This window comes from Humulus lupulus, chromosome X (genome assembly GCF_963169125.1).
Source record: "Humulus lupulus chromosome X, drHumLupu1.1, whole genome shotgun sequence".
NCBI classification, from domain to species: domain Eukaryota; kingdom Viridiplantae; phylum Streptophyta; class Magnoliopsida; order Rosales; family Cannabaceae; genus Humulus; species Humulus lupulus.
Window position 1 is genome coordinate 266,125,233 of NC_084802.1, and position 8,901 is coordinate 266,134,133.

Below are 8,901 nucleotides of genomic sequence, written 5' to 3' on the forward strand. Positions count from 1 at the left end.
TGTAATTACAAGATTGCATATTTGAAGGAAATAACTGAATATATGTGACCGGGCTGGTCGCCCATGATTATGATACTTGATAAGCCAATGATCTCCTGATCGAGGGTTGAGGAGGATATGCTCACTCAAAACTGCCACATGTTTCTCACGTGTAGATCAACCCTGCCACATCATCAGGTAGTCCGTTTTTGGGTAAACATTTGTCCCCAAGTTTATTTTACTGCAACCAGCATAAAGTAAACTTAAACAATCAACCCTTCGTGTGACCTGTCAGAGCCGCCAGTGCCTTTTCGGAAAATGTAACCAATCATGTCATTGCAGTTTCCCAAAAGGCGATTTGATGGCTATCACATTTTTCCATGCCTCGAAAAATCATCCCCCATCATTACCTTATTAACCATGCCTCGACCAATATAAATAACCCCTCAGTTTCACTTTTTACTCTCCTTTTTTTCCTCAAGTATACTGAGGAACAAAGCACGAATCTGAAGAACGAAGCTAAAATACCCAGAAAACTCAAACAACTTTGGAGAACTGCGGAGTGTCTGTCCAACCACTCGAATCAACGTTCGTATCTCCACTTCAACTTTTTATTCAAGTAAGTTTCGTGAACTTCTTTGTCTCTGAGATGCCATGCAATAGTTATCTTTTGAGTTTTCTGACTTGTTTTGGATTATGAGTTCCCGAATGTTCTTGAAAAAATGATTGGGATAATCGGGCTAGTATGTATTAACATGATAGGATAAGGAAAAAACACTAACCGAGGCTTAGGAATTGACTTAGGAATCTAGATTACTGATTTAGGGCGCAAAATTGAAGTAAAAATTCGATTTTTAGGCACTCGGAAAAAACTGGGTTTTTCCCTCCCTTTTTCAGAGTTGAAAAGTTTTCTTTAAAAACTTTTCATTTCTGCTTTTTAATCCGTTTTCCAAACTGTTTGCATATTATTTAGTGTTTACATTAGAATGCTGCTGATCTTATAAAAGCCTAACTTTTATACACGAGCAACGTTATCCCAACGCTTCCACTTCTTTATTATATTGGTCGTAGATTCTCATCTCCACTTCTCTGTTCGCAGATTTTCATGCACGACCCGTGGGGAGGTGAGAGGCCAATCGACGACGACTTGCTCATGCTACTGCTCGAAGATCAAGAACAGCCATCGCTGTAATTCTCGAAAATTCCCTTTTCTCAACACAACCCCGCAAACAGACCACCGACCAACCCAACAAATATGGGTCGCGTGAATTCCATCGCTCAAAGAAAAAAGAATACAACCAAGCCTTCTACTACTCAGCCTGCTCCTCGGGCTGAAACTCCTCCGACCACCCCTTAACCTGTAAACACGTCCCCGACAAACATTCAAACCAAAGCCCAACCTCGCGACGTCCTCCGACCAGAGGTCGAATGGTACGTGGCGCCTCCTAGTATTATTACAGCTAGGATGGTAGCCAATTATCTCAAGAAGTACGATCTTCTTGGGATAACCCTCATCAAGCCTTTGATCGACCAGAGGGCAAACCTGCCTGGGGGCGCCTTCAGCTCCTGGTCGAGGTATCACATCAAGGCAGGGGAAACCTTGCCTCTACGTCCATTTTTCCAGGGGGAGGCCAATTATTTCGAGGTCGCTCCTTTTCAAATTACCCCAAACGGATATAGAGTACTTTCCGCTCTCTATATCCTTTACAATCACAAGAAGTGGCCCATTCCTACACCACATGAGATCAATTATTTGTTTGATCTCAAATCCAACCCCAACCACAACAACACGGGGTTCTTCCATTTCTACCACCAGGAATCTGCTCGCACCTTCCTAAGTGACACTACCTACAAGTCCAATGTGGGGAAGTACTTCCAGGAGTACTTTTTAACACCAGACCTGGTCGCCCATAACCTGGCCTTCACTGAAGGAGGTAAGTCATTTACTTACTAGTCGTTTGGTTTCTTTTAGCTTTCCTATACAGATTTTAGAACTTCGGTGTCGTTCAAGTCCACGGCATCGACCAGTCCCTACTCCAGACTTGGAGATACGGGCAGCAGCCCTGGCCAGCATGACAGACATCAAAAAGAGATTGGTCAGCCTTCTTGCACCTCACCAAGATGTGAGGGAATCGGCAGCGGGAAGTGCTATTGGGGGAGAAGTTCCCGAGCAGCACCAGGATGTCACAACCCTCGAGGAGGAGGACTGCAGGAGTGACCATCAGATAACCCTCCATCACTCCGCGAGCAGTTGCTGCCCCTGCTCAACAAGGAAAAGGCAAGCAGAAGCTTTCTGAACACCCCGAGCCTATACTTGAGTCCTCGGATGAGAACGGTACTGACTTCTCACTCTTAGACAGTTTGCCCATTCCCTGTCATTTGTTTGACAGGGACGACAACTTTAAATACGCGACTAGTTTAGATTCAGGTTCTTCATGGCAGGGAGTGAGTGTAGCAGTAGTACAATAGATAATGTAACAACCAGTAGTTGTAGCTCAGGTATTTTACTTATAATCCTTTTCTCTCCATTTCCTTGTCTTTTTTGTTATGACAACTTGCCCTAACTAGTCATACGCTTCTTTTCTACAAACATGCTTGCCGAGAAGGCATTCGATTTATACACCAACCCCACTACCATAACTCCTGCGAGCAGGAAGAAATCGAACCGGCGCCAGCCCAGAGAAGGCTGCAGTGACCCATCCGCAAAAAGGGCTCGGATGGAGGACCCTCCTGCACCAAATCCTTCAAAGGAGATGACTCCCCCTCCAGGTCTGGCCGACCAGACTCCTCCAGCTCCCACCGACCAGGATCCTACTGGTCAGCCAGATAAAACTCTGGTTGAGGCTATCCTGAACTCTGCCTGCACTTCGACCAGTGACAGGCTAAAGAAACTGTCAAAACGCTTTCATTGAGAGCCGAACTCAACACTTCCAATAAAGTCAAATGGAGAAAACATCCAGAAAGATGGGACAAACTTCTAATGCTGCATCCACCCAGCCTCCTCCACCAAATGTGGCTGAAGATGAACCATAGTTGGGTTTCGAAGAGGAGGAGATGGATTCTGAGACCTTGAGGACAACACTGATTGTGTTGCAGGAGGAGTTAGCCAATCTAAGGGCTAATCAAGAGAATGTGGCTGAGACGATGGCGTTGCAACAGAGAGAAATTGACCATCAACATGGACCGCCGATAGAGAGATGCCACTGCTGCACTGGAAGCAGCCATTCAGTTGGCCCGGGGACAACTTGTGCCAACTTCTCAACCGGATCAGCCACCAAGTGCACCACCACAACAAGGCCCAAACTCAAGTCATCCACCTCAACCGGTAAGTCCTCTAAGGCCGGAGCAACCTCCTGCTGCTCAACAGGATATTTCATTTCAAGATCCTGAGTAGCAGCCACCTCCTCGTGCTGGTCAAGATAATCCCCAGTGTCAAAGGCAGAATAGGGCGGGGCAGCCTCCCCGAAGCCCTAGATGCCAAACTATTGAGGAACCGAATCCTCCAAGCAGGGGACAGCATCCTTCTGCTAACAGAAGGCATGCCGAGTCTGGCTCTGCGGTTAGGGGCCCCCCACGACATAATAATGCCCGGGGACCCACCGACCAACGGAAGCCTCCCCTTGACGCTCGAGAGGTACCAGCAAGAGGAGGGAATAGAGCGACCAGCAGGTCGTGCCATAGCCAATCACGTTTTAGGGACGGTCATGATTACAATGAAGTTGATTCTGGCAGGGGAAATGCTGGTCGAGGGCAAGGAAAGAAAGGTGGAGAAAGGAACCCCCCCACCAAGAGAAAATAGGCCTGCGAGCCAAAACGCTGGGGGGCAGCCTAGGCAACCTAACGTCTTTGACCGATTGGGCGCTAGCGAGCAAAGGCGTAAAGATGACGACTTGAGGGATGTGCTCAAGGATAGGCAAGAAAGGCACGATGAGTACACTCCTCCAGCACCGGTCGCCCCAGTGATACCAGACGCAATACAAGCTCAGATTGATGCGCTGAATCAGGCCGTACAACAGCTAGTGGGGAGCTAAACATCCCACATCAAGTATGATCGGAGAAGATGCACTCCATTCATAAAAATAATAGCAATGGCAGAAACCCCAAGCAAATTTAAGATGCCAGTATTGCCCAACTTCGATGGATATGGGGACCCAATATCTCATGTGAATAAATTTAAGATACAGATGGACATCCAAAAGGTGTCAGATGATGCTCGCTGCAGAATCTTTCCAGCCACCTTATCCAATACTGCTTAGGAATGGTTTTTCAAATTCCCTCCTGCTAGCATAGTGTCATGGGAGATGTTCGTAAAGGAGTTCCATGGGAAATTCTACGCTGGTCGAGTACATCCGAATGAAGCCAACCAGCTGGTTGAGATACGCCAAAATGAGGGAGAATCCTTAAAGGAATATGTCCAGCATTTTATGTGAGCGGTAGCTGGAGCTAAGACGGTTGGCGATGAGAGGAAAATGATGGCACTTACTGCTGGAGTGGGGTGCCACTCACCCTTCTGGAACAGTTTAAGGAAGAATGGGGTGAAGAGTACCCAAGAATTCCTGGATCGAGCAGACCGGTACATCAAGCTCGAAGAGGTGATTACTAATGAAGGGAAGTCACCTGCAAGAGACAAGGGGCCAAAGGAAGATCCCGCCAAAGCCACCAATGGGTCAGATAAACCCACGACAACGACAAAAACAATGGGAAAAATGGTGGATAAAGGGTAAACAACGAGCCATGGACGTCTGAGAATAAGCGCCCTAAGGGTAACAGATACAAGCCAAGATTCACCAACTACACGGCCCTAGTCGAAAGCAGGGCGAAGGTGTACCAGGCAACCAGCACCAATGTCCCTTACAAGCGACCAGCTCCAATAAGGAAAGATATCTCCAAGAGAGATACAACCAAGTTTTGTCATTTTCACAACGACTATGGTCATGACACCAATGAGTGCAACCAGCTGAAAGATGAAATTGAGTTCCTTATTAGACAAGGACACCCGAGGAGATACGTACGAGCCATTGGAGGTTCTCAGCGAGAGGCTCAAGGAGGCAACGAGCATGCACCTGTACGCCAACGCTCGCCCCCTTTACAGCTAGCTCCCGTGTCGGGTACGTTGCTAACCATCTGTGGCGGACCACACCTAGCAAGAGATAGTGGGAGGGCAAGGGAGCGATACACCTGAACCTTACGCCATGACCAAGACATTGAAATGCTGAATGTGGAGGAGCGAACTCCCAAGAAAGCTCGAATAGAGGAAGAACTGATAACTTTCTCGAAGCTTGACACTCAGCACATCTGGTTCCCTCATTCGGACCCTCTGGTCGTGGGTGTCCAAATTGCCAATATGATGGTTAAGCGGGTGTTAGTGGACATAGGGAGCTCAGTAAATATTCTATACAAGTCTTCGCTAGAAAGGATGAAGTTGTCAGTGAAGGATTTGGAGCCATGCAACCAAACCATTTATGGTTTTCTGGCGAAGGGCTCGCGCCAACAGGGTCGATTAGGCTTCCAATCACAACAGGAATTGCACCTGCGAACAAGACATTACTCGCTACTTTTATAGTAGTTGATTGTCCTTCTGCATATAATGTTGTTATTGGAAGGCATATTCTAGTCGACCTACGAGCCATAACCTCGGTCTGGGACCTCGCCATGAAGTTTCCAACTGACGCAGGGATAGGATGTGTGTTGGGAAACCAACGAGAAGTGAGGGAATGCTACAATTCCTCGATTACTCAAGCGAAAAAGGGTGGATCAAGGGAAGGAGCTGGAAAAGGGTTGCAATTGGCCAATGAGATACAAGCCCAATCAGGTGAGCACGTCGCCAAATAGGGTGTTGCCCAAAGTGAGGATAGGGATTTAGATCCTCACTTTGGGGATTTTGAGGAAGATGTAGGACCAGTCGAGGACCTCGAGGAGGTCCAACTCGATGAGTCAGATCCGATCAGGGTTGTGAAAGTCAGTAAAAACTTAGAGACAATAACAAAACAAAAAATGGTGGAATTTTTGAAGAAGAACTAGGAGGTCTTTGCCTAGTCGCACAAAGATATGGTTGGGATTGACCCAGCAGTTATCAACCATGTCTTGAACATAAATAAAAAATTTCCACCAGTACAACAAAAAAGAAGGTTGCTCGACAAAGATAGATCGAAAGCACTAAAAGAAGAAGTCGAGAATCTGAAGGAGAATAGATTCATCAGGGTAGCGTTTTATCCATCATGGGTCTCTAATCCCGTACTAGTTCCCAAGCCAAATGGCAAGTGGAGAACATGTGTGGATTTCACAGACCTTAATAAAGCCTGCCCGAAGGATTGTTTCCCACTCCCAAGGATTGACCAGCTGGTAGATGCCACTTTAGGGCACGAGATCCTGTCATTCATGGATGCATACTCTAGGTACAATCAAATCAGTATGCACCCATCTGATGAGGATCACACTAGCTTTCAGACCGATATAAGGCTTTACTGTTACAAAGTAATGCCTTTCAGTTTGAAAAACGTTGATGCGACTTACCAGCAATTAGTCAATCACATGTTCAAAGAGCTAATCGGTGTAAACATGGAAGTCTATGTTGATGACATGCTGGTTAAGTCAAAGAAGGCAGAAGAACACATCGGGGACCTGCAAAAGTGCTTCAACGTCTTAAACAAATATAAGATGAAGCTGAATCCCCTTAAGTGTTCCTTCGGAGTTAGATCAGGGAAATTTTTGGGATTTATAATGAACTAACGAGGTATTGAAGCTAATCCTGAAAAGATCAAGGCCCTGATCGAGATGAACTCGCCAACAAAGATAAAATATGTTCAAAGTTCAACCGGAAGGATTGCCGCCTTAAGTAGATTTATTTCCAAATCTATGGACAAGTGCGTCCCATTTTTTAATCTACTTAGGGGAAATAAGAAATTCGAATGGACGGAAGAATGCGAGCAACCCTTCCAGGCTCTAAAATCTCATATGTCGCAGCCACCGATTTTATCTAAGTCAGTTGAAAAGGAAACTTTGTTCATCTATTTAGCGGTCACAGAATATGCTGCTAGTGATATCCTAGTAAGAGAGGAGGAACATGTGCAAGAAGTTGTGTATTATATAAGCAAAAGGATAATAGGAGTAGAACTGCGATATCCGCCCATTGAGAAATTAGCCTACTGCTTGATCTTAGCCTCCACAAAGCTGCGACCATACTTCCAAGCTCACCCCATCGTAGTACTCATCGACCAGCCACTACAGCAAGTCCTGCAGAAACCAGAAGCCACTGGTCGATTATTGAAATGGGTAGTTGAACTTCGGCAGTTCGATATTTCTTATTTGCCACGAGCAGTAGTAAAGGGACAAGCTCTAGCAGATTTTGTTGCAGAATTTACGGGGCTCCACGACATTGAGCCGACAGAAGTGCTTGAACCTCAAAGCCAAACTCCCTCTTGGAAGTTGTTCGTAGATGGCTCTTCTAACGAGCACAACGTTGGAGTAGGTGTGATTTTAGTCACACCTGAAGGACATCGATTCCACTGCGCAATCAGATTCGACTTCACAGCGTCTAATAACGAAGCCGAGTATGAAGCTATGCTCGCAGGATTAAGATTAGCCAAGGACAAAATTATGCCGAGTATTAAGCTGTGCTCCCAAACCTAGGTGTTGATAAAATTGTGAGAATGCACTCGAGTTTCACTTTAGTTAATTTCAGGGATGAAGTTACTCGGGACCTGATATTGGAAACAGGAGTCATTCATTTTGACAAAAAACCAGTTGTCCTTCGTCCTTGGACAACAGACATGGATTCTGTGAGAATGGTAAAATCTGTTCCGGTGTGGATTAGGTTGAATGGTTTGGGATTGCAATATTGGGGAAAAAATAGTCTCAGTGCTCTGGTGAGTACTATTGGCAAGCCGATAATGGTGGACAAGGTGACTTAGAGTAGATCGATGGTGAAATATGCAAGGGTTTTGGTGGATATGGAGATTTCGGACCACCCTCCAAAAACTATAGCTTACATCAATGAACGGGAACAATTAGTCGAACAATTGGTTGAGTATGAATGGCTCCCCTCTAAGTGTGCTGCGTGTGCTCAATTAGGTCATATAGTGGCTAATTGTAACAAGGAAAAAGGAGTGGTTTGGAAGAAGAAGACCAATGTTGAGAAAGGAGATAAACTTGAAAAGAAGCAAAATGGTACAGAGATTGAACAATAGCAGCCATCTGGGACTGCTATACCAGAAAAAAGAGTGAATAATTCTACAAGTGTTGTTGCAGATGAGAGGAAAAAGAGCTCGGATAGGGGCTTTGATTCAAAGGAGAGTAATGAAGAACAGGGTATTCCAAACTCTTCTCAGCAAGATGAAATAGGCAGTGATGAAAACTCTGGCAATTGGATTACTCCCAAAAGGCGAGGGCCAAGACAGGCAGTGGCAGCTCCTAACAAGGCAGTTGTAGCTCCAATCAAGGCTAGTACGAGTAATGGATATGCGGTTTTACAAGAAACTGGGGATGGGCTTTTGGTCACCAATTCTAACCCAATTAATTGATGGAAGTTTGTAATATGGTAGGGTGGAATGTGAGGGGTATGAATAAAAAAGAAAAGCAAAAAGCTATTCTAGATGTTTGTAAGGAGAATAAGGTTGGTTTTGGAGCTCTTTTTGAGACTAAGGTGAAACATGAGAAGATACAAGATGTCTTTGAGAATAATTTCCCTAATTGGGAATACTTTTCTAGTTCTATCACCTCTGGTAGGATTTTGGTTATTTGGCAAGCTAAGTTTGTGAAGGTCGAAATTTTGCTCGAGGATCCTCAACTTGTTCACTGCAAGATAAAAGTGTGTGGCCAGCAGGAGATTTTCTTTGCCACGGTGGTTTATGGTAGTAACTCTATGGGGGAGAGAAAAAAGTTATGGGACAAGTTGGCTAGTATTGGTCAACTGAATAATCCTTG